The sequence below is a fragment of the Dicentrarchus labrax genome, unplaced genomic scaffold (assembly GCF_905237075.1).
Source record: "Dicentrarchus labrax unplaced genomic scaffold, dlabrax2021, whole genome shotgun sequence".
NCBI classification, from domain to species: domain Eukaryota; kingdom Metazoa; phylum Chordata; class Actinopteri; family Moronidae; genus Dicentrarchus; species Dicentrarchus labrax.
The window spans coordinates 19,488,205-19,515,878 of record NW_026136708.1 but is presented as its reverse complement, the minus strand read 5'-3'; the positions used below and the strand labels follow the sequence as shown (position 1 = coordinate 19,515,878).

The window sequence follows — 27,674 nt, the reverse complement described above, 5'->3', positions numbered from 1 at the left end:
TTCATGTATGCATTATCTCTTTAACCTGACTGGGAACTGGGGAAAAAATAATCAAGACTTAGTTTTTGTATTTGTTTGTGGCCTTCATAAATGGAAAATTACTTTGTGTTTTCCAGATTTTATTTTGACGCGGGTACTCCAGTTAATACCAAAATCAGAAAATAACTCCTATTTCCTTTTTGCAGTATGCAGTATATTTAGTGTCTTTCAGAGATTTCCTCGTCTTCATTTTCCATAAATGGACTGATACATGTGCTCACTCCACACATGAACTTGCCTGATTCCCCTGCAGGGTTTACTGACCATAATGAACCCTGTACACTTCATGTTCACTCTCTAAACCCTGTAAATGTGGGAATGTGAAGGGGCCACGCTGCAGATTTTCACGCCTGGACACAAACGCACTGCCGGCCTGTTCCCCCCAGCTCGATGACCAGGTCTGCGGTGTCATGTCAGCACTTCAGAAGAGATAAAGTCTTCTTTAGCCCTCGGAGCATTTTCTGTCAGACAATATTCACCTCATAGCGGGAACTCATCTACTATGAGTATCTGCACACAGTCACAATATTAACATCTGCAGGCTACTGTATCTGTTTTACATTGAATTTGACTTTTCATGAAGACCAAACCCAGCTGTTGCTGTTGTCAGATAACTGCAGTGCTGTATAAAAAGTCACCTGGTTCATCAGGTTCATGCGAGGAGGAGGCCTGCAGAAAACATCTACTGTAGTTAGCAACACAAAATAAAAGATAACTGTAACATTTTCCTGTACCTTAAGCTACAATTATGTACCCCTTTCTGTCAGCCATGATTTTATAACTTTAAAATTAAACAAAGGTCCACAGTTATCACTTTAAGGACCTTTTTCGTACCTTACGGGGAACTTTTCTGACAAATCTTTGGGTACAGAAATGATACCCCTGTTTCTCTGTGTGTATCTACAGCCAGTGTGTGGTTTGTCTGTTCTGGGCTACTGTAGAAATATGGCAGATTTCATGAAAGGCAACCTGCGGCATCTATAGATAAAAACGGTTCATTATAAGGTAACAAAAACACAATTATTCTTAAATTCTGGTGATTATACACACATATGAATATTTATTCCATTTCTACTAATAGATCCTCCTAAATGTTAAAGACTTTAAGTCGGCTCACTACACTGCAGTGAAGACAAAGTAAAATCTTAAATTATTGGTTCCTTTCAAATTAAAGTGTGATGATGCTATTAATTGGTGTATTTAACCAGCAGTTTACATGCCTCGTCTCAATAAAACTGACACTTTCCACAGTGTGGATGTGACTCCGCCCTCCTCCATCATTCACCTCTGTCAGTGCCGAGCAGCGGGGCGGGGCTCTGTGATTGACGGATCGAGGGCTGGATGTGGTCAGTGAGTGAAGCTTTAATGATCTGTAACAAGCAGACGAGGCAGGTCGTCAGTGGCAACAGAGATCCACGATCGTTACTCCTGCTTGAATTGTGTGTGTGTCTGTGTGTGTGAACAGAAAACATTCAGCCGAATCCGAGGTGATTCTGCGGATAATTTGTCCCTTTTCATGACCAAAAACCTGGACAAAAGACAATATTTGACTCAAGGTTTTCTTTTTTACCCACACAGACTCTCACATCGACAAAAGAAACCCCTTCAGTTGAGAGATAAAAGATGTTTCAGGTAACCGACTACAGGGGTGTTCAAAGGTCAGAGGTCACAGCAGGTGAAGCGAAATAAAAACATTTTGAATAAATCAGAGCCTTAAATTGGATTCCACAGCTGTCGGTCTGCCATTCACATGAATGATTTTACACAAGCGCACGCACACTTCATGAAGAACAGGATCTACCCACGATGAATCATTAAAAATGTGTGTGTGTGTGTGTGTGTGTAAATGTGTCGTACAGAGAGTGTGTATGTGTGGTTTTTTACACAGTGAGTCATTCGGAGCTCCAGAATAGAAAGTGCATGATGCCTTCCACTCTGTGTGTGTGTGTGTGTGTGTGTGTGTGTGTGTGTGTGTGTGTGCGTGTGTATGTGTGTGTGTGTGCGTATGTGCGTGTATGCTGACCTCCACTGATCAGAATGAGTTAATCAGATTGATGGGTGTCTTGGCAGCAGCTCAGATTTAATAAACCACAGACAGACAGACGGATAGACAGACAGGTAGTTCAGATGAGGTCTCAGTGGTTCGACTCGACAGTAACCAGCTGAACCTCCATCATGGAGGAACAGTCTGTTAAAGCCTGTTCAGACAAATGTGATGCTGATTTTCTGTGTCAGTCTGGAGTTCGGGTTGGACTTAGTAACATTTCTGTAATGCCGGGCAGACACTGGCAGCCCTGAATTGGTCGCTCCGGACTAATTTTAGAATCTCTGGCCGAATTTCTGCCAGATCGGTTGTCATTTGAGGTGCAGTTTGAGGTCACGGTGCCTGATTAATTGCCTGAACGATGAACGGTCTGGCTCACAGACGATCAAATGGATCTCTGAAATGTTAGAAATTTCGGTGGGGTTGTCTGCAGTTTGAGCAGTTCCAACACGCTTGCTGTCAAAAGATCTGTTGTAAACTGCAGTTTTAATATAGTTGCATTTTACGTATTGACTGTGATATAAAAACTGAACTTCGCTGCAGAACAGACATCATATTGTCTGCATCTTCCAGCCGTAGCTTCGCGTTTTTTTTTCCTTCTTACTTTCCATTCATAGTAGAATTGCACAAAGTAACACCGCCTTTCTCTCTTTTTGTCAACATTGAGGATACTGTAGTCTTGGTTTTTTTTAGGCTTTTGATGCCTTTATTTGGCTCGAGACAGCTGAAGACAGACAGGAAACTGGTGAGAAAGAGAGAGCGAGGGGACGACATGCAGCACATGTCTGGGGCTGACACTCTGAGTGCACTTTGAATAAACTTCAACTGGATTTGCCAATAGAGAAAAACCGACCAGGAGTTTCATGGCTACTCAATCGATCCGTTCTTTGTACGCAGGTTCGGGCCGAGCAGAAAGACCAATTCTAACATTTAGTGTGAATTACATCATTAATAAAAAACGTATTTCGTCTGCCCAGCTTTATACTTAAGCACTGCACAAGTCTGAATTGAATGACCTCAGATTCATGTAAATGCTACAGGTTTAAATAAACAGAGACAGCTATTTCATGTGCAATTTCTTCTGCTTTCTAACAGCGGTTTAAGGGTTATTGAGAGTAAGACAGGTCAAGGGACACTATGCATGCAAAAGTTTTTGCTAACTAGTGGCTATTTGCAAGACTAGTGGAGCTAGATAAACAGGGATGGTGACTGGACTACTGCGGCATTCAGATGAAGCTGCCTGTTGAGCCAGCTGAGCAGCCACCGTAGTTTAGTCTGAGCAGACACACTGTAGATATGATTGAGCTGCTGAGTGTCTGCTCTTTGCTTAAGAGAGGGTAGAATGTAAAAGGCAGTTTAAAAGCAACATTAGTTCAAGGTTAGAGAATGCTGTATTTGTTGTCATAACCACACACAAAATCAATTTGCAAAGTGCAGACTGCAGATGGTGTCTCAAATAGTTTTGCTTTCAGGTTAATTTGTGTCAAATTAATAAAGAGGAAACTATCTCATGTTGCAGATACCAGCATGTATATTGCAAATTTGGTAAAAAGGTAAAGCTGCATTCAGTGTTATTGCTCTAACCACTGATCTTGGTAGTTAAGTTGGTGAGTAAAACGTTATTAGATAGGAATGACAAAGCTAATTTCACAAAACTACAGAAATACGGTGACACCCAGGTTGCTAAAAAGCTCGATCGTCATTCACTGATGTTCACACAACAGTTTATCACAGAGAGCTGCACCAGGTCTGGTACTGGTCTGTGACTGAGCTGTGATGTGAATAGACCAACAGGTGTGACCAGCAGTCTGGTGTGACTGGTCAACTGTAAGCTGAGCCTGTGTTTAATATGCTCTGTCACACACACAGGTGGTGTGAGGCTGCAGAGAGAAGGAAGGTTTATTTTGTTCTGCAGTTATGAATGATCACCAGCTCTGTCTCTGCAGAGAGCAGACAGGAAATAAAGGAGGTATTTTTCTTTCATTACTTTTTCAGCTGAGTTCACCTGGTTTCAGTGTGTACACAGCAAAACAGCCACCTACTGGCGCCACATAGAGCCACAGACCTGGTCTAACTGAACCAGGTTAGTGTTTTGTCTTGTTTCCAATCATTCTCCATCTCACCGGAGGAGACGATCGATTGTGAAACCAACTAAGAGCAGGGCAATGGTCGGAGGTCAGTCAGCCAATATTTGTGTGACGCCAGAATCATGAAGATGATGATGAGGTAGGCAGAAAATTGTCTAACTCAGGGGTTCCCAAACTTTTTCATGTAAAGGACCTTCCAGGATAGATGCACATTAATTTGAGAGGATATTGCCTTAAGGAATCCCCTCTGAATAATGTTGTTTTATTTTTAGGTTTCAAGATTATAAAGTCTTCATAGTCAATCAATGATTTATCTTTTTTCTTCCCATGTTGTTCCAACTTCCAAAAAATGTGATAAGTTAAAATATTCCATTCCTCCTTTTGCTGGGGACCCCCTGCAACTCACTCAAGGACCCTTGCTGATCCCAGGACTCCAGTCTGAAGACCAGTGGTCTGACGAAACTACTACCAAGCTAAATAACCAAATAACTGACAAGCTAACAACGGCTAACAAACTTGACTCACTGACTTATTAGCTCACTAACTAAGAAACTAACTGACAAAAAATGTTAAGTAATGTTTAAATTGTATGGAGTCATATTTTTAAGAACAACATTTTACCAAGAATGTTAAAACAGCATTAATTGGTATCTTTGCCACCAACATGTAAGATTAATAATGCAAACAGGTTAGTAACAGTTATTTATTTGCAGATCCACCTGATCAAAGTCCAATATTCACTCTCATTTAGCTCTGGTTTGATCTCCACCAACTCCTCAGACTAATATTTGTCTCTTCCAGCTAAATGTTTGACTGGAAGTTGTTCATCAGGCAGTTGAAAACGATACAGTAAACAACAACAGTAAAGTTATGGAACAAAAAGACCAAAACAATGAGCTGAAAGATGCTAAAACTTTTCATTCCCTACAAGCAATATATATATCTTAAATAATATATTGATTGAATGCAGCGTTAAGGAATAATTTCCCCCTTTTTACTTTATTTTTACTTTTATAAAATAATGTCTAAGTTACTATTACAAACTGTATATTTATTATTTTGGTAGACCATGGAAACACTCTGTGGTGGCATTAAGGCTTTAATGTACTGTGGTTTGTATTGTACCTCATTTGGATAAAAGCATTTCTTAAATTAATTAATGTAAGGTGAATGTAGTCGGTAGTGGATAGATACTTCTGACAGTGACACTTTATTATGCAAAAATAAATAAATAAATACGGAAACAACAGTCTCCAGGAAATGACATGTAGCCTGTTTAAACATCAGTAAACCATTTAATATGAAATAAAGCATCTTTTCATACAAAGGGTATCCCTTCAAGCTCTCAGCCTACAGCGAGCCATCCCTCTCTGTTACTCTCTATTTACAGATGGACATCAGAAAGTTTAAAGCAACCGGCAGTAAAGTTTCAGTCATTCATTCAAAAACACATCAGCACTTGTGAGCTTCCAGATGTTCACTCAACATTTCTCCAACTCTGAATCTAAAGGCAGCAGCTCCAGACAACCTTTTCCCACTTCACAGCTCCCAGTAACATTCAGGAGCCCTGTGAGTTTCCCACTGCAGCAATACAACTTTTTTAATTAACTAACTTAAGTTCGACACCCTGTACACTCAGATCCAACAACTCCTAACAGAGAACATACCATAATCCATAGGACCCTGTAGTGAAAGATACTTCACCCCAGTAGACATTACATTACTGCACTACTGATAATGAATGCTGGATGTACTCCAGGTTTTACGTCATGCTGTCACTCGATGTATATGGTTTAATGTAATATTGCAGGGAGGGTTTTAGCAGGGTTTCTATTTTCTGCATATTTTTATCAAGTGATTCATGTATTTTATTATTATTTTATGTATGTTGCTTTCAGCACCTGGCTGCTGCCAAAAGATAACAGAATAAAGTTTAAGTTAACAGTCGTATTAACTCCAACTGACGCAGAGTTAACTTAACATCATTTATTTATTATTGCTATATGTTACTTCAACATAAACCTATGTTAGTTTCTATTTTACTATAGAAGTCAATGGTCTCAGAAGTCAATTAAATACTTCAAGGATATTATATAACTACGGCGTTTGATATAGACACTACATGTATGTAATTTTCTTTTTGTGCAAACAGAGGGGACAAACTTAACAAAAAAGGTGCCATAAGGTCACTGCAGACTCACTAATTAGTAGCAGAGACACACTTCAGCTCACTGTGGAAGCATTATAACAACACTGACACTCTCTGACACCCTGTAGGAATACAAAATATTACACACAATGGCCCCAGCCTGGATTATCATATCCTATTAAGGTCTATCCTATAGCCACTATACATAACAATACAGGCTTCACAGCACCCTGTAGGAGCATTACAGAAATATTATGAGGATATTATAGAGCAACGGGTGCCTCAAAGTAATAACACAGAAATGATATAATGAAACATGAGCATAAACATAATGAAAAGGTGCCATAAGGTCACAACAGAGCGATCAGCACAGAAACTACAGGTCACTGTAGGAATATTACACTGCGAATATTAGACTGTAAACTGGCAACAAAGAAGCACCAGAGAAACACTGCATACTGACACAGTACAACAATAATACATATTATAGGAGTATAATAGGAGACTGTCACCAGAACTCAGCCTTGAAAACAACAGAAGCATGACTGACACACTAATTATGGCTCTATAGTGTTCCTATAACATTCCTGGTGTTATAGGAACATTATAGAGCCACTAAAGCAGACAGTGTGTCTGTAGAGGCGCACACAGACACTGTCAGAGCTCAACAATATTTAAAAGACTGACAACTAAACTGAGCTCTGAAACAACAGAAGCATGACTGACACACTGTAGGAGCATTACAGGAATATCGCAGAAGGTGACCGGAGCTGTGAAGGCGCACAAAAAAGGCGCAAACAGTGCGTCACAAGCCTCAGAGTACCAGAGGAATATTATAGAAGAAAGAAAGGAAAAACATACTGAAATGGCGAAGATGGAGACTCCTCTATCTCTGTCTCTTCTTCCTCCTCTCCTCTTCCTCTCTGGTCGGAAAGTCTGCAGCCTCCCTCTCTCTCTCTCTCTCTCTCTCTCTCTCTCTCTCTCTCTCAAACACACTCTCTCTCTCTCTTTCTCCCTCTCCGTTTCTGTCAAGGTCTCTCTACCCCTCTCTCTCCCTCTCCCTCTCTTTTGTCGCCGTGATATCTGGCCGTGCCTTCACTGGCGGAGAGCGGGATGGAGGAGGAGGAGGAGGAGGAGGGAGGGAGGAGGAGACCCAGACACACAGACAGGAGGGAGAAGAGGATGATGATGGTGGTGATGATGAAGATGGTGGAGGGAGAATCAGACACTGCAGCAGTAGAAGAGGAAGAAGACGGCGCGTTTACTTCTCTCTCTCTCGCCCTCTCTCTCTCTCTCTCTCTCTCTCTCCTTCCTCCTCTTCCTTTTCCTCTTTTCTCTTTATTTTCTCGGGGACGCGCACGCAAACACGGCGGCGCGCCCAACGGAGAGCGCGCATGCAGGCTCCCCAAGGATATCAACGCATTCCCTGCCTCTCTCTCTCTCTCTCTCTCTCTCTCTCTCTCTCTCTCTCGCTTTCTCTCTCTCTTTCGGAATTAATTCAAAGCATGTACACTGTGTGTGTGTGTGTGTGTGTGTGTGTGTGTGTGTGTGTAGCAGCCCTGCAGTCAGTCTCTGGGTGTTGTTTTGATTTTCCAGCCCGCAGACCAGATCACACACACACACACACACACACGCACGCACGCACGCACACACACACACACACACACACACACACACACACACACACACACATACACACACAGTCTCTATAGGCGTTAAAATGCATCAGTGTGTAATTTCCTTTGTTCAGCTCTGTGCAACAAACTCTAATCTAGACTGCAACTTTATTATTATTAGTTGTAGTTTCCTAGTATTAATATTGTTAAATCTAAAGTTTAACAGATTATTAATGAGCCGTTAATTAAAATAAGTTCTAGGTTGTCAGATTGTGAAAATCCCTCTGATATCCTCCCCTGGCACGACACTTGCTTTGTCTTTTTAGCTTTTTTTTCATTAAGAAAACCCCCTCAAATGGACTGTTCGACCACTTAAAGGGCTGTGCAGCATCAAATTCCATTCACCAACTCCCAGATTAAATAAACGAGTGTTTTGTGGCTTTTTTTTTTGCATACTATGCCAACGCTTTTAAAAATCCCTCTCTACAGTATGTGTGCCGCAGCTCAAAGGTGGTCACACTGCTCACGGATCGAAGAACACCAGTCGCACTAGAAGTCAGGGTCTGCTCTTTTAGTCTGTATAACAGAGCGGCATGGAGCACAGGCTGCAACACACTCTCAGTGGCAGCAGGCTCTCTCCCCCAGCACAGGCTGCTCTCCCAAGAGAAACACCAGCATCAGTCGTTTCAGACAGTGCCCCAACATGACATTTTATTACGGTCAAGTGACAAAGTCCTCTAGCTGCCACAGAAATGATGTTGTTGTAGAGCCACAAAGTCTGCAGAGGGAGGAGGTCGGGGTGGATGGATGTTTCTTTCCCAGTCAACGCTGGCAAACCATAGTGGTTATTACAGGAACCGTGAGTATAAAGGTCCCTTAACCTTAAACGTAGAATATGTCATTTATGCCACCATTGTTGTTGTCATTGCAGTTACGATTCCTTCAGTGTTCATTGTTCGGGTGGTTTCTACCGGGTGCAGAATTATCTACAGAGGCCTCCTCCTTTCCACTCCTTTCCACGACTTGACTAAAACTGATTAAAACCACTGAATAATGCAGTTTCACCTTAAGAAATCAGTGTTTCTCTGACGCTGTTTGGCAGACACCTGATGTCCCAGAGAGCCTGCCAGGCAAGCTGCTGCTAACATTAGCTCAGCTTCGGTGATAACTTGCCTGATGATGCTTCATCCAGTTAACAACAAAAATGTGGCTTAAAACTTGATAAAAAGTCAATTTATGAGAGCTTTTGGCAGACATCCACAACACTGCCGCAGGTGAAACGCACAGTTACCTGAATGAAATGACAGATTCCTCTGGTTTTGAACGTAGTTGGAAACATTTGGGATTATCATGTAAGTACACAACTCCACAAAATATATAACACATGTCTAGCGTTTATAGATATTTCGATGTGGAAATGTTACATAACTTTAATGAAGCAGTCATTTTAACACAAACAGTGATTTTTCCCTTTGATTGTTCCAACGAAACCATAACCATATAGCAGTGTCAGACCATTGTAACAGCTGTGGTTGTTCTGGTGATAGGGGATTCTACTGTGGTCCTCAACACACTGCAACCTAAGAAAACACATGCAAACACACACACACACAAGCAACAAGGACACGCATTGGTACATAGTGTACCAGCTCTACCAGGTCAGCTGCCAGGGCACTCCACCTCATTTGGAAGAGTTGTGAACATGTTGTGGATGGATGAGAGCAGACTGACATTTCAGAAAGTTATTTAGGTTTTAGTTAAGTTGTTATGCAGCATTTCTGGTGAAACTAGACCAACGATTCAGCTAAAAAAGAGATATTTGTGTTGTGTGTTAAGTCAGATGTTTAATTTACATCATGATTTATTCATAAACTCTGTTTCCATTTGCTTTTATTGATACACCAACCTTTCCACGAGCGTAAAAAAGTTATTTTTCTCCCCTCAGGTTTATCTTATGCAAAAATTGAAAAAGCAAATAAAAACAGCTAGATGGAAACAGCCCTCGTCATTATGGTTTGTTTTCTGCTCTTCACCAGTGGGTGCAATCTCATGATGACGCGTCTAAAAGCGGAGAAGTTGACAGATTTAGTCAGTGTCAAAGAGGTTGGTACTATTTCCTGGAAGCAGTACGTACAGTGCCAGTAGCCAGTAGATGTACCAAACTCTGAAAAGTTTCAGTAGGAAAGTTTGGCTAGAATCAGAGTATAGAAGTAGTCAATAAATGTTTCGAACAGAGGGAAATTACCTGATGGTTTGAATAAAGATTTTTTTCATTGACATGTTTTTTTGTTGCGGGAAAATTAATCCTCCACATTTTTGCTTCATTTCTTAATATGATTTTCCTTCCGTCTGTACATCTGTCCATCATTCCCTCCATTTTCCTTCAATTTTTAATTCCATCTTTGATCATTTACCTCCTCCATCTTTTCATTCATCCTCTCTCATTCCCCTTGATCTTTTCCTTCCATTTCTCAATTTTTACCTCTTTTCTGTCCGTATCCCTTCCCTCCATCCTTCCCTCTTCTCCCTGCTTCCCTTCTTTCATTCTCCGATCCCTTCCCTCACGTTCCCCCCACTTTTCCACTGATTACTTCCTCCTCCCCTCATCCTTCTTTTATCCCTCCATTCTCGTCACCTTTCATTCCTACATCCTTCTGTCTATATCCTTCAAATCACCCGTCTCCCTTTTCTCCATCCCTTCGTTCCAGTCCTCTCTCCTCTACCTCTCCACGATCTCTTCTTCTTTCCTCCGTCTCTCTGCTCTGACAGCAGAGTGAACTGAGGACGCAGAGACAGAGAGAGAGAGAGAGGGAGCGGTAGAGTGAGCTTGGTTTGAAAAGGCTGACCTAGTTAGACTCTCCCTTCAATAAAACATTGAGACTGAGAAAAGAAACACACAGGTCTCTCTCTCTCTCTCTCTCTCTCTCTCTCTCTCTCTCTCTCTCTCTATCTGTCTCTCTATCGTTCTATCTTCGTTTCTTTCGGAGAGTTCAGTTTTCAATTTGAGATTTAAGTCTGGAAACTTGCAAATCCATTTTCCGCTCAGTCAGTTTGAGCAATCAGCAAAGGTTGAAGATGGTACTTTGACTATAGTATATATTAAATATAGAAGTTGTAGAGATGTGTCATTTCTTGAACAGTCATCAACTCCTTTTACATTTTGTATTTATTCTATGAAAAACTAATGTTGAGAATTTCAACATCATGATGCGGTCACTGTCAGTGGTGGAGGAAATAGTCAGATCCAAGGTCCAGTGTCTAACATTTATTGTCAGAAATTGAATATAATATTCATATGTATGTTTTCATTAGTGTATAATCACCTGAAAATAAGAATAGTTGTGTTTTTGGTACCTTAGAATAAGCTGTTTTTAATTTACAGAGGGTTAGATATTGCAGCAAGCAGCGGTGACATACTGCAAGTTGAGTTGAGCTCATTGCCTGAGCTTAGTTTCAACTTGTCCATAGCGGGGAGAAAATGGTGGCTCGCCTAGTCGTACAGATAAACAGTTCACCAAAATATGTTTCTGAAAAGATTTTGGGCAAGCAATAGGCAATGCAGGAACAGAACAGTAGCCCAAAATGGACAAACCAAACACTGTTTCACAACCATCGAAGTTTCTCCTACACACTTATTGTTATTCAGTTAGTTGCAATCTGCAATCTCACCACTAGATGCCACTAAATCCTTCACACTGGTTGTTCAACTAAAAGTAGCAATAGCACAGTCTAAAAATATTCCAAGTTGCAAGTAAAATTCTTGAATTCACAATTTTACATACATAAAAGTGAGTATTATAAACAAGATGTGTTTTTAGTATCAAGGTAAAAGTCATTTTGCAGAATCTCATTTCAAAGTGTTTTAAAAAAGAATATTATATTATTTTTATTAACTGTTTTTATGACTTTTATTGTTCTAGTTTATCACTGTGGAGCATATTTCAGATAGTAATATAGAACTGCATATCATATAAGCATTTCGTATTTTTCAATGTAAAAAGTAACTAGTATTTATAACTGTAAAATAACTATAGTGAATTGAAAAGTATATATATACATATAAATATATAATATTTCCCTCTGAGATGAAATCGAGTTAGTATAGAGTAAAGTTGTAATAGATAATATATTAATGAGGTCGAGTAGAAGTAGAAAGTACTATGAAATTAAAATACTACAAAATTTCCAAAATACAAATACAAAATTGTACTGAAGTACACTACTTGAGTTTGAATACTTTATATTCTACCACTGATAGTTAATCGAGGTATTAAAACCTTTGTGTGTCGGGTTTGAACATTTTTTACTTTGGCGACCCCCAGTGGTAAAAGCAACAATGACACCAACTGGACACTGGCACGCAGCAGAAAGCCGAGCAAGGAAAAAACTAAACTCACTAAGAAAATTAAATGAATTGTGCACGGTGCTGATTAACTTATTCACAGTGTGAATAAGTTAATCTTCCTCTCAGTACAAAACAGTAGGCTAGTAAACATTGAAGCTCTCACATACCAGTTGCCAAGACAGTATACTGTGTTTATTTTTAGACCAGTCTTCATTTACATCCACTTATCTTTTCTGAGCATTTACAAACTGCATTACAGAAATCTCCATCAGAACACCAGAAAAGAAAAAAATACGTTGCTGGTTAATGAAATGGATTTTTCAAATAAACGTTGATGACGTTGATGCACCTGCTTCTAATAACAAAGCCCTCGTGTTTTGCTGCCACGTGCTGAAAGACCAAAGAAATAGTTAAAAACGTCACGTGAGGTTGTCATGGTAACCCTGAGGTCTATGACGCACAGCTTACAGCGGGGGACTCAAACTCAAATTGGCTTGGGGCCACTCACAGGAGGGCCACTGCGACGTTCAAGACCACAAGAAAGTGCAATATTCCAATAAAATTATTTCCTTTACTAACAGCACACTTAACAACAAATGCAAACAACAGTTTTTATACACTTTTATTGTCATTTTATATCATCTCTGTTGTTCGTATAGCCAACAACAACAAATGAAGGCCCAAAACCTGCTCTCAGCGGTTTGCACGACTTTGTGGGGACATTTGAACTGTGCCATTATTTTGCACCAAACTAAATAAATTGACTTAAAATATAATTGTGTTTAATTTGATATGAAATAACTAGAAAAATATAATAAGAATAATGTGGGGAAAAAAACCAGGAAGTGTTGAGTTTTGTTGACGCTTCTTGAAGTAGCAACGAAGAATGACTGGAGTGAGAAAACAACTCAGAGCAGCAGAGTGGAGAGTGTAACGTGACTCTGTTGTTGGAAATACACATTATACTAAATTTACCTTGTACAAGTAATCGCAGCCCCCTCAGTGTTTCTCTACCCTGGCCTCTTGTGCTTGCCACGGCCGGCCATTATTTGAATACCGACTTTTATATGAGGATTTATGGTGCGCTGGTAGACGGTGACCTTGTCTTCCTCCTCGGTGTTGGCTGCAGGGCAGTTTCTCTTCACATAACTCCGACAATAAAAGCAGACATGATGTTTACTGTGATAGATTACAGAAACTTGAGCGAGTTTCAAGCCTCTGCAGGTTGGTTTTGTCTGATCACACTCACACCTTCATACAAACACACACACACACACACGCACACACACACACACACAGACAAATCCGTCACCCTCACACCAATCTAAGCTGGTTAATCAGATTTCTGTCGTTCCTACCTGTTTGGATCTGAATCAACAGACACAAGCTGTCGACTTCTCTGGATGAATTCAGAGACACGCTCCCTCCTCCCTTGTCTCTCTCTCTCTCTCTCTCTCTCTCTCTCTCTCTATAGGTCTGCAGTGTGTAGGTGTGCAGCAGTGTGTAATAGGTTTTTCAGTGCAGCTCTGCAGCCTGAAGCCTCCACCGGGCTCAGTGGGAGAAAGTCAATTACAGCTGGGCTGAGCCTGGCCTGCGGGGGGGCGTATGGGAGGGAGATAAGAACGTAAAGATGGCTGCCGCCGAACGCTCCCCTGGCTGCATGCATGGGCGGCGAGCGCTGCACTTTGCCCTCCTGCAGCTTTCCAGACGCAGAGCCGGAAAAGCTGCAGCAGGCTGAAACACAGGAGAGGGGATAATGTGATTGTTTTTGATAGTATTTATCGTAATGTACAAGTTTGTGATCAATTGTCATATAAATCTACAGAATATTCACATAAGAGCTTAGGTTGAAGGGTGATTCTGGTTAATTACGACTTAAAATGTCTTTGTAGTTTATCGTTTATATCTGTCATAACATTGCATTAACCAAGTTTATTAATGAAAGTCAAGGTTGAAGCAAGCAGTTTATCTGGTTTATTATTATTAGACCAAACTAAAAGCAAGTTTACCGTAAACTATCACAAAAGGAGGAAAGTTTTGATAAACCTGAATCGCTGTGTTGGCGCTGGTTCTCAGTACATTTAGTACAAACTGGTCTTAAATTGGCTAGAGTTTGTCCTTATTTTCATATTTAAACGTGCAATCCAGACATATTTCAGCCTGCAAATCACTGGTTGACAGACAATTCAACAGACACACAGACAACACCACTGCAAAGTCCCAATAGATTGAATCACTGCTGTTTTTTTTATTAGTGAGTGACAGGAAGTGGAACAACAGATGGACAGTGAAACAGGAAGCTGGGCTCTGTCTGTTGTAAATCCTCGGCTCAGACGGCAGCCAGGCGATAAACTGCAAACTGGAAGCTCTGTTGTTGTTCATATTGTTGTTGTTGTGTTCGTTCCGAGCCGCAGAACACTTCTACCATGCAGGATACACACCGTCATGAGATACACACACACACACTTACAAACACATGAATCTGAAGGCAAGTGAGGATGAGGAAGGACATGTAGAGATGGAAATTTACATACAAACTCACACCAGGATGATACATACATGAGCAAACACAGAGTGAGTGTCTTGCTTAAGGACAGTAACAGAACACACACACACACACACACACACACACACACACACACACACACACACACACACGACACACACTGTGAGACAAAGAGACTGGCTTTCAGCTGGTGTGTTTGTGTGGTCTCAATTTTTTTCATCCCAACAGAGAAGGCAGCAAAACGAGTGCAGCCAGGTGTGCGCGTTTGTGTGATCTCGTACTTCTATATTTACGAGGACTGACTTCAGTTTTAGTCCTTAAACGTGCAGCAACCAACAACCTGCAATGCCACTAGGGGGCAGCACAAACAAACTGACATATTATCACCTTTTTAAAGGGCCAGTGTGTAGGATTTACTGGCACTAGTTGCAGATTACAACCTCCTTCACCTCGTGCTCCTCTCCCAAGCGTGTAGGAGAAACTACGGTGGCTGCAAAACTCACAAAAGGTCTGATCTAGAGCCAGTGTTTGGTTTTTCCATTCTGGGCTGCTGTAGAAACATGGTGGTTCAACATGGCAGCCTCCATAGAAGAGGATCCACTCTTTGTGTAGATAAAAACATTGTAAGGTAACAAAAACACAACGATTCTTATTTTCAGGTGATTATACATTTATGAAAACATACCTATGAACATTATGTTCCATTTCTGAGACTCCAAGTCCAGTATTCACTTATTTTTTGCTCTGTTTTTGGTCTCCACCAACTCCTGAGGGAAATATATTGACTCTTAAGCTGCTAAATGCTCCACTATGTTCACCAACGGATCTCTGTGTCTGTCTGCTGTTAGTACAGTGTGTTTTTAGAGCTTTTACTCTGAAAACGACGCTATGAGAGCAGTGAGAGTGAACCAAAACCACAAAGTTGTGAGCTGGACAGATAAACAATGAGCTGAAACTCACAATAAAGCTCTGTATAGCTGAGGAGGGCTTCAGATTCAGGTGATAATTCTCTCTAGGTTCATCAGCGACCCTCTTTCACATTGTCACGTGGTTCTAACATCGTCATTTCACTCATATCAATATGAATTATAGCTGCTTTAAAAATTGTGTCCGCTTTATTTAACATTAAAATTGGGAGCTACAGAATATAGCTGAGGGCCCTCACGGGGATAAAAATACAATAATGTGTGTGTGTGTGTGTGTGTGTGTTTCTGAAAGCCTAAAGCTCTGGCTGCACAGGATTAGCAGTCTTGCGTTTCAAACAGAGAGCGAATGTCAGCCTGATTCTCTCTCTCTCTCTCTCTCTCTCTCTCTCTCTCTCTGCAGAAGCTAATAAGCTCCACTGGTTTTGCTCCTGCAGTGAGCTGATTACAGCGTTATATCTCATATACCCCCATTCATCTCGCAATACACCAATACACACCTCAATAAACTACAATATACTGTACCTTCATGTCTGAATATACCCCAACATATTCCTCAGCAGACTCATTACCAAATGGTCATGAGGGCTATTATTCCAATTTTAAGCGTCCCATTTATACATGTATGCCTCCTTACATAGTTCCCCCACATACACATCCATACGTTCTATTTTCCTCCAGAAACACGGCTCTTAAAGATAGCTGGTGATATTCGTTTTTCTTATTGTCAACAAATCCCACAAAAAGACTCACAAGGCTAAAAATGAATAATCAGTATTGTGTGTGTATCAAAGCTTCCCACTCGCTAGAGTATTTAATGTGTGTGTCCTCTTCACTCTGTTTGTCCTAGTACCTCTGTGTCTACCGTTGCAGCAATCTTGATTCTTCGTGATTAGTTTATTCGCTGTTTTTTAATTCCCGTTCCTGTTTCCTGACTGCCTTTTTTGCCTAATCCTTGTTGGATTGTTTGCCTTTTCTTGACTGCTCACCTGTGTACTTTGAACAAAGAACCGTGTGTCTTGGTCCTTTGAGTCACCAGTCGTAACATTCGCAGGTGTATTTAGACTTTTTTAGATGGAACGCTGTCGTGCCTGACTGATTTTTAATACATATATATATTTGGGCTTTTATTCCCTTTAATGAATAGTGAGTGACAAAAAAGGTGGGAGAGAGAGAGGGGGGATGACATGCAGCAGGGGGTCACAAATCGGTCTTGAACCCATGGCCTCAGCTGAACTGCCGGGGTGCCCTGACATTTTAACGTGAAGTTAGCTGACCCAGGTGACCGGAGCAACTGCGCAAATGCCCCCTTGAATCATGCTGTTGGTTGCCAGGTTGCTGAAGGATGGGTTCAAATTGTATGTAGTGTGTGGATTGTGTGCCTGTGTTTCATATGGCAACCTGGCAACATACAAAATCTGTGTATTCTCCCCGGAGAAACAACACAACAGGAGGGTGCAGTGAGGTGGCCTTGAAATAAGGGAGAAACGGGAGTGTTGGCAGATATGGATCAGCTGAAATTAAAAGAAATATAGAATAATTCCACCCTTATCATTTAAATTGACTCAGTGAGACGTTGCTATAGCACCACAAAACCTTTTTATACTAGAAATAGATGTACTGTACATGGAGCAGATTAAACCATGACAACCCATTACACAAAACTTCTGTTTTCTACACGGTTCAAATAAATACACTTTTCAAAATTAATTACTTTTACCACTAACCTCTTTATTTACTTAAGATAGTAGTTTTCCATCATGGTATTGCTACAATTAAAAAGAAGGAAGCTGAATACATTTACCATCATTCGTGTGGTATGTAGGGTATATATATATATATATCATATACCCTCATATTCTGTAGCTCCATATCCTCCTAATGCACCTACATACTAATCAATGTATCCTAGTTTTCTCCCTACTTTCATTCCTACATAAAACCCCTCATACCTCATATATCTCTCTAATATGGGGTTATATATTCACAGACTCTCACACATTCTGATAAACTTATTAAATTATGATCATGGAGTCCTGATTGACCAAACTCCGAGATCAAACAAGATAATATGATAATTATGACAAAGTTTTTCATACTCCGGCAGATTCTACCAGCAGAGCTGTCGAATACTAACATCCTTGTTTCCTCTCTCCCATCCTGTGTGTGTTGGGACAGACTGTATACCCCAAGTGTCTCTGCCATCCCTGCTTTATATTCTGCTCCTGACTCTCACTTTCACACACATACACACTGATGGTCTCCAGATGGATAGAGGAAAGAATGAAAGAGATCCCTTCATCTTTCCTTGGTACCTTTCCTCCTTCATTTGTCCCTCCATCCCTCCCTTGCAAGGCTGTAACAGCATCTTCATACTTGTTTGCAGTGGGGTAATATGTGGTGGAGGAAGTATTTACTTAAGTACCACCACCACCACCACCAACAACAACAACAACAACAACAACATTCCTGCATTGAAAAGTAAAAGTGCATAAGTATAAACAGGAAAATTTACTTACAGTGTAAAAAGTACCTGTAATAACACATTATGCAATAACTCTTTAGATTGTAAACGCAGTCAACTGTGAACTTACAGCTCGCATTGTTTTCTACAGCCTGATATTCAGCTCTGCTACCAATACAGATGATTACTAATTAACATTTCTGATTACTGGTAATCTGTCAACATATTGTCTATAAACTCTAAAAGGATGCTTGGCCAGAGCTCTGTATGGACGGTGACAGTGAACTATCCCTTTAACATACTCATAAACATAAATTATCAGACCACCAACAGCATTATACATCAATAACAAGTCAAACTAAAAAGTAAGGAAGTGTATGTAGCGACAGACAGGTGTGATGGGCTACTTTCAATAGCAACATTGACCCCCATTAGATGAATATGGTAATGGTAACGACAACAATGAAGGAATAAGATACATCTGGCTTTGATACGCACACTTGTTATAGTTGTTTTTTGGTCTTTTTATGGGATTTGCTGTAGAATATCAGCAGATTCATGTGTTAATGTTCTGTTTTCAACAAATGAATGGCACAAAAATAGTAATTATTATTAAACGTATAATATGTCATTTCTGCTGTGAGAGGGCGTCTCTCACATCAAAACAACAACAAAAGACATTTGGTGACGTCGGGAAGCAGAGTGGGATCGTGGGAGCTGCTGTCTTCACCACCAATGCCGTCACTGCAGTCAGCTTCTCCCAATTAGGATTCCTTCAGTGTTCATCGTTCAGGAGGTTTCTACCCATAGCTGAACAGTCCACAGAGGTCTCCTCCTCTCCAAAAATATGTGGGAATGTTCTATATTATAGCTTTAAAGACCTAGTGGCTCAAATTGTGACTGTACAAAGAGGAAAATGTATGTATGTTTATTATTTTAGAGCAATTCTGCTGTAATGAGTGTGTATGGGGGAAAACGTTTGGGTTCAGTGAACGTCATGTGACCTGCAATACATCACTGTACTGTTCCTGGATTTGGTAGTTATCAGCTAAAGCCTGATCACATCAGCAAACAGCAGGAGTGTGTGTGTGTGTGTGTGTGTGTGTGTGTGTGTGTGTGTGTGTGTGTGTGTGTGTGTGTGTGTGTGTGTGTGCCAGCTGAATGACCTACAGAGAGGACATCACTGGCACACACACACACACACGCACACACACACACACACACACACACACACACACACACACACACAGATCCTGAACTTCTGCAAACGCACAGTGGATGTCTCTCCCGCAGTGCATTATGGGTAAAAGAAACATCTGGATGGCATAAAAAACATAAAACTGACTCCTCTCTTGCATCCACCTTCTTTTAACCTCTTTCTCCTCTTCTCAGATCTTCTTCCTTTTTCCTCCATCCTCGCCTCCTCCCTCTTCTCTTGTTTCCTTCTAAATCCATCTCTCCTCTCCTTGTGTTTCCTACCCTCTTGTTTCTCCTCATCTCTTCATATCTCGTCTCCTCATCTCCTAACCTCCTCTCTTCTCCTCTTGTTTCCTCCCCTCTGTTTTCCTCTCCTCCTCTCCTCTTTTGCTACCTCCTCTCGTATGCTCTTCTGACTTGTTTCCTCCTCTTCCCTCCTCTCATCTTCCCCCCTCTCCTTTCCTATCTCTTCCTTCTAATCTCTTCTGTCCTCTCCTTCTTTATCATTTTCTCTTCCCCTCTCCTCTATTGTTCCCCTCACTCCTCTTGTTTCCTCTCCTCCTCTTCTGTCTTGTTTCCTCCTCTACTTTGCTCCTCTCTTACACGTTCCTTTCCCTGCCTCCCCTCCTCTTCTCTCTCGTTTACTTCCTCGTGTCTCCTACGCTCTTCTGTCATCTCCTCTTCTCATCTCTCCTCCTCTTCTCTCGTTTCCTTCTTTCCTCATCTCTTCTCCTCTTAGGTCGTCTCTTCCTCTCCTCCCTTCTTCTTTTGACTCTTCTCCTCCTCTTCCTCCTGAAAGTTTTCACCTGTGGTTTCTCTGCACTGGCGCCTGTAGGCACAAAGATCCTCTCCTAACACCTCCTCAAAGCCTGCCACCTCCTTGATAATACATACACACACACACAGAAATCCATATTTGAATTCAGCTATCTAACGTTATTGAGGCCTGTCATGTTGCGGTGGGCTGTACGGTCGATGTTCGGATGGGGAGATTTGGGAGTCGTGTGTGCGTAAATTATTCATCACCCCTTGAAATGCAAACGACAGCCGAGGCGAGGGAGCCGCCACGCTATGTAGGTCACTTCCTATCTCACACGGCCTCGGTGCTGGGGGAGAGAGAGGTACTGAAGTGAAGCAACCGGCTGATGAATCGCCAATCAGAGACGCCCGCAATCACCACCACCAGGAAGAGCAGGTGATGGTGAAGAGGAACTCTTCTTCGTTGGTTACTTCAGAGGGACGAAACATCTCTGTGGACTGGAAAGTGAAGATTTTAAGTAAAGTCTCGCGATTGAAACACACTCAGGTGAATTCAAACTTCTTGTTCTAAAAGTATTATATAAAATACTGAATAAACTAAATAAGTCAAGAGATTCAATAAATCAAAGGAAGTCTTTGTCAGTTTCTTAAGAACTTTATAATCTTGTAATCACAAGTTAACTTCATACTGTCTCTGTCTCTGCAGCAGGTGGTTTGTTACACAGAACCACCTGGGGGGAGTCTTCGTTGTTAAAGGGCAGAAACTTAAAAAAAAAAAACTGCTTTGCAGCTGATTGGATGAACCATCTGTCGATCATCGTCTATCGCAGGTAAACTTCAACCAATCAGACCAACAAACCATATAACGTTGTCAAACTCTTACGGGACATAAATTCACGACCTGGGAATGAGAACGGGCGGTGGAGTTTGTAGAAGAAACTACAAAAGGTCCTATCTACAGCCAGTGTTTGGTTTGTTCTGGGCTACTGTAGAAACACGCCTTGTTCAATGTGGCGGACTCCATGAAAGGCAACCTGTGACAAATACACAACAAGTCTTATTTTCAGGTGATTATACACCAATGAAAAAAAATAGATCCTCCTAAATGTTACAAACTGGACCTTTAACCCTATCCATGTTAGCAGAGGGCTAAACCAGTAGTTAGTGGGCCGGCCTAGAGACTTGGTTCACACAAGGTGGTGGATCCCTGTATTTTAATACCTGGTAAAATAACTTCTTTGGCCTCATGTACCACTGAGAAGCTCCTATAGGAATAAACGGCGCTCTGCCTCCAACACTGTATCCAGTTCTCCCTTAATACATCCATGGTTTGTGCCAGGCTGCCCGTCTTTACTCGAAATTCCAAACTGAATGACGGAGAACAATTTAGACAAGCTCTACCGTTGAGCAGCAGGTAACCACCAGAGGGAGCTGCTTCAAAATCATCTCTAACAGGAATGAACGGGCTTCGCCATAGTTCACCATAAAATTAAACAAAAAAAAACCACACAAAAAACGTGACCTTTCTCTCGTGGAAAAAGGGAGAATTTTCATTCATCTCCTTGGCGGGGGGGACGTCTGTTGTCTCCGTGGAAACAGGCAGCCATTTTAGATTCTCACAGGGAAGCTGATGGCGTAAATGCGGCTGCCATCAATCAAACTGTGGTTCCCTGTGGTGACAGGGCGTCTGATCCGAGCTGCAGAGAGAGTGTGTGCTCGCGCTCTCTCTGTCTCACACATAGCCTACACACACACACACACACACACACACACACATAATATAGTGGATTTAAAGAGAGACTTAGATAGTCATCATGATGGTTAACATACACATTTTATTGATCCACCGAGGGAAAATACAGTGCATCCTGATAATAGCTTGCTCCGTGTGAAGTGTAGTTCCCACATTCACTATACATACAATTTTTAAATCCAGTTCCTGCAGGTTTTTGACACTTAAAAACACTTTCTAAAATATATTGTACGTAAAATAAACAAAAAATGGGCAGTATAGTAGAAATGTCAATGTGATGATGAAGCTGCCGGTTGTCTTCAAATTAACTATTAACGCTCCACTGATTAATAGCACCTCAGAGAATTACCACTCTGCAGTTCTACAGAACTATTTTTGCCTCTTTTAGCTCATAGTTTTGGTTTTATTGCAGATTTACTGTTTTGTTTTAGTCTCATCCGCCTCTTTTCCAGCAGCAACAGGCAGCTCTGATAAACCCACTGTACACTAACTGCACAGCACCAAATTGCAAACAGACCCAGAAAGTGTAGAGAGACAGATATTGTTTTTCTCAGGAGCTGGTGTAGGTGATTTAATATTGGATCAGGATAGGATGACAGTGTTGTCTGCTGAATGTAGCTATTTGCTACCAAGATCATCAGAATAACTTGTGTGTTGGAGAATAAATAAAATAAATGCTGCATGCACACAACAACTGACTGTGGATATTCATGGTCCTCAGATGGTGAATTATAATGATTTTCAGGCCTGTTGACCTTTCCTCTATAACGCCAAGATCAGGGCAAAGTTTTCACCTGTATCCAAGAAATATGTTATAGTGGACAGCATTTAAGCTCCCCAGAGGATGACCCGCTGCTGGCAACCTCAAGACAAACGTATTAACACATTTTTCTAAAAATAGCTATCCGACTTTCTATCTATCTTGCATTTAGGGAGCGTGGTGTGTCTCTCTGCAGGGTTTTAGCTTTGAAAGGGTTTTTTTGGGCTGATTTCTGCATAAAGAATGAGGAGAAGATTTGGAGCTGAATTAAGAAACATGAAGCCGGAGAGAGCAGCTGAGTCTGCAGGAGGCTGATTAACATTTAATACAACTGAGAGACAGACGGACAGAGATGGTGCTGTCTGTGTTATGGAAGGAATTCATATGAGTAGGCATGAAGGAATCTTTTTGTTAGCACTCTACCTTTTGTAGCTTTGGCAACAGTTTCTGAGTGATAACTCCTAATAAATAATACGTAATGCAGGGTTGAGACTATGTAATATTCAGTACGACCCGACTGATATAGGACATCAGGAACAAAAATGAGTCAAGACAATTAAACCTTTTATCCCATGTAGTGTATCAGAGTGGACAACGTCCAGGCAAAAAGACAAATATATCCGATGCTTCATTTTACAGTGATACAAAATGACCCAAATAGTTGGCTAGTAGGTAAATCAACAAACCTACCAGCTAACTACATGAAATATAGGCATTAATATCCATAAGAGAAGAATATTAGGTACCAGGATTGGGGAGTAATGGATTACATGTAAGTGAGTTCCATAACCATAATATCAAAAAAGGTAACTGTAATCCATTACCTACCAGGTGAGTGTTAAGAGTTGTCATGCTACCGCTGGACTTCCTTCCTCCTTATAGAATCCAAATGTCTTTCAAACTTTAGATTATAGATTTGATGGTTCACTGTAAATCGACGGTATTGTCGGGCACGTTTGTTTATGTTCCAACAAGCCACGACGTGCCAACGTTTTTCTTGTCGCTCTTGTTGACCTTTTACCTTTAACGAGAGTGGAGACGCTGTTAGCAGCAAAGCTCCAGTCAACAGATTCATAACTTCAGTTCATGCTACATTTAGATAGATCCAGGGTTGCGCGTACCGATGTATAACGTTGAAACCGATTTTCAACTCGTATCGGTAGATCAATAACCCATGGAAAGTAATTCTTTGTAAAACTAAATTGTCATCCAACTGATTTTACACATGAAGTTACGTTTACTCGTGATGAGGAATAAACTGTGAAAACAGCTGTATGTTTTCTTTGGCTCTTTTCAAAAGTTTTAAAAAATATAATGATGTCAAACGGGGTCTGATGAAAAACGCTGTTGAGTTTCATTATAGAAACTATTATAACCCATCCTTGGGACAAAAGTCAGAAAATCTCAGCTGCTTCAATTTGAACTCTCCTTTTTTTACTCTGTCTCTTGTAAGTCCTTCAACTTTACTGAAGTGAAGAAGATCGTCTGACTCACTTGATTGTCGATTTTTGTTTTCTTGTTGTTTTTCTTTCCCATTCAGAGTTTTTCAACAAAGCTGCAGACGAAACAGCAGCACAACACAGAAAAATCAAACCAAAAACAATTACTGAACCACGGGCCTGGGAGAATCCATAAAAATCTGTTTTGATAAGTGATTTTTGAGATTCTACTCATCAATACATACGGCACTGTACAGTCTGGGGATCATTTCTATTCACTTATTCTGTACTGTATCCTGATTACAATGGAATATGGATGAGGTGTGTCTGAAGAAAGAATAATTCAGAATAGTAAATAGATAATAAATACAAATAAATAGTCCTGTAAAAGTCACCCATGGACAAACTTAAACACATAAACTCACTGAGGGAGATGAAGCTCTTTTTTTGTGCAGCACCGCTGAGAGATCACTAAAAATCAAACAGCGCTGGAGATATTTTTTTGTTTCTTAGTCAAATTACGACACGCCCACGTAATAATTATTCCTCCTGTAACTGAATCACAGAGGAAGCTCTGATTCCCCTAAAGCAAACGATGTGAAACACTTGATACTGAGTGAAGAAATGAGCCAAAAACTAAAAGCTAATTTATGTAGAAATATGCAGACGCTCATTGGCCTGTGGCAGACCTCAGAGGGCTTCACTTTGGCTCCCAGTAATCAAATGATACAGCAGGAATAGACGATTGGTTGCTTGTCATTGTTTGTGGTGGTGTTTTGTCAAATTAAAACCACATTTCCCATCAGCCACCTTGATGAGGATAAAAAAAAAAAATTCCAGCAGATTTTCCCTCCAAATCTGATCCTGTCTCTCTTTGTTTTTTAGTATAATTCTGTGTCCACTTATTGTGTTTATGATCAATGCTAAAACACAACCTGTAACACCTCCAACTGTTTCAATGTGTGGATGGAGATGTATTCTGTTGAGGCAGACTGTGTGTTTGGGATTCAGACAGTCTGCCTCTGCTGCCGGCTGCCCCACTGGATCTCAGCCTGCTGCAGACCTGAACAGCATTTTAACAGCCAGCAGGCAGCTCACAGCACCACAGTGTCCCATTTCTACCACAGACAGCACTGACAGCAGAGCTGCAGAGTAATGAGATACAAGTACTGTACTTCAATACAGAGATACATTTCAGAGGTAAATATTGCACTTTTAAAGCAATATGATACATTTATCTGACAGTTTAAGTGTTTGCAGATTATAAATACAAAACGTATCAGTTTACATGTTAAGGTGCATTTTTAGCCATGCTAACTAGAGGGCTCCATTGGTGTCACTGTTGGTCCAATGATGTTAGCTTTTAGCTCAAAGCACCACTGCTGTAAGTGCAGCCTCACAGAGCTCCTAGCATGGCTGCAGTAATACCTCTTCCGTCATATACCATCAAACTTTAATTCATTTCCCAGGCTTTTATTTGCTTCAATCACTGAACTCAACCTGCCTCTATTTGGGACAGGCCTCTATTTGGGACAGGCCTTCACAGACAAGCCAATTCCTTTTGCACCGACCTCTTGCTCAGCAAAGATGAGAAATACTATGAAAATTGTTTTATAATTGAATGAGTGAGAGTATACAAATTTGGCTATCGAATAATCGATCGATGTATAGCATGTCCATATTGACAAAGGTTTAATATTTTTAGGCGATCTAAGCAGCTTATAACTCACACAAGTATGCGACCTGTTGGGGGAGGTTAAGAGGTTTTAACCATCCAAAGAATTTCTACAAAATCCAGACCAGGCCTCTAATTGAGACACACCTTTATTTGTCAAAATGTGTCACCACACCAGGCTAGTAAAGGAGACATGCCTCTAATTGGGATTATGCTATTCAATTAAGTTTTATAGTAATAACACTATGAAACTAAGTAATAGGGCTTTCACTAAAAAAAATATATATATATAGTTCGCACAAAGAATTATTTTGAAGGCTCAGCTTAGTGCTAAATGTTGCCTTTGTTGCCTCACTTGAAAGATGAGCTAACAAGTGATCTTATCTTAATACCGAGTTTTGCTGCCCTCTCTGGTTGAAAGTGTCAGGCCTGATTTACCTCTGACCACACAAAGCTGAGTATGGTTGGGTGTGAAATGTGCTCTGTTGTACCTGTAACCACACCCAACAGTATGTCACAGGTTCTTGAAGTACACCTGTACATCACTGCAGCAGGTTGAGAAGTTACTGGAAAACCACCGGTGAATTCAAAATGATTCTACACATGAAAACGGCGTGGTGTCATAATTATGTGTTCACCGCTCGCTATTTTGTGTTAACTGCAACATAACAACCACTTATTTACAGAGAGCAAAAGGGAATGCAATACATTAGACAAAATTGAATGTTTGACTCAACTTTACCTGATTTAATAAAAGTTATATTTTAAAATAGAGAGTGAAGAGACGCATACATAAACACACCATCACCTGTAATTGGACAATCGTGTCATGTGATTGAGTTTGATTGTTTCATTTCCAACTCATTTTTAGTTTGTTTTCCCTCAATGACCTTGAATTCCCTCTTTTCTCAAATTTTCTCTATTTCTTGTCTTTACACTTTTTTTCTTCCTCCTCTGTGTTTTTAATGTCTTCCTTCACAGACGTTCTTCATTTCACTTCCTACTGATTCCCTTTTCTTCTCCATCTGCCTCCATCAATCATCTTGCTTCCATTCCCTCGACCACCTTACTTTTTCCTCCTGTTCTTCTTCTCACTTTTCTCTTTTCCCCTCTCTTCCTGAGTCACTCTTTCTTCCCAAAGTTCCTCCTCCCCCTCACCCCTCCCCTCTGTTTCTGTCTATCTTTGTCTTTTGCTTTCTCCGTTTCCCCAAATGTCCTCCGATTCCCTCATTTATCTCGCTTCCCTTTTCTTTTTGCTCCCCTCCCTTGCCGACTCTTTCTCCCACTCTCATCTTTTTCCCCCTTCTATCACGTTCGTCCTCTCTTTTGTCTCATTTCTCCTGTTTCCTGCCTTCTGAAACATCAGCGCTCACAGCGGGCTGCCGAACCACCCGCAGATTCTACCCACAATTCACCTCTCCTCATAATGAGGACGACGGGTGCTCGCGGTGCAGAGTTCAAACACTGAAAGCAGCAATTAAAAGAAGTTTATGAGTCCGTTTTGGTGAGGAGGTGAAAGCGGGATGGTGGTGTTTGATCCTGCAGTCAGCTGTCAGTGTTTTATTCTGATGTAAAGCTTTTAAAAATCTTTCTTATGATAATTCTGACACAAAGACTTTTTCATTCTGCCCGTGCTTCTGCTGCAGCGTCTGATCTCATCTCCACTGGACTTTCTGTCTGTTGAACTGCAATCAACATAAAACCAAAACAGACACATCAGCACTTATCCAATGGACAAAAAAACTGTAGTGAGGTAGTTCTCTTTGTTTTTACAGTGCAATTTCGTAAAGATTAACTTTGAAAATGTTGTTGCTTCCAGGGTGTCAAAATCCTCCACTCCTAGTCGCTCATGATATAATCTTTGAAAACAAGTCTGATGACTAAATACAGAATGAACACTCATAGAAAGGCAGTGACT

General features: G+C 40.8%; 1 protein-coding gene across 10 annotated transcripts in view; it reads right to left on the bottom strand.

Moving 5' to 3' along the window:
• Positions 1 to 7,673, bottom strand: part of myt1la (myelin transcription factor 1-like, a) — a 67,984-nt gene extending 60,311 nt beyond the window's left edge. For 3 of the 10 annotated variants that reach the window (XM_051408384.1, XM_051408388.1, XM_051408382.1), the window contains exon 1: positions 7,181 to 7,673. The gene's annotated coding sequence lies outside the window, so the exon portion shown is untranslated. Of the gene's footprint in view, positions 1 to 1,324; positions 1,410 to 7,180 lie in introns of all 10 variants that reach the window. The other 7 variants (XM_051408380.1, XM_051408390.1, XM_051408386.1 and 4 more) reach the window with 4 other exon arrangements.
• Between the last annotated feature and the right edge of the window lie 20,001 nt (positions 7,674 to 27,674).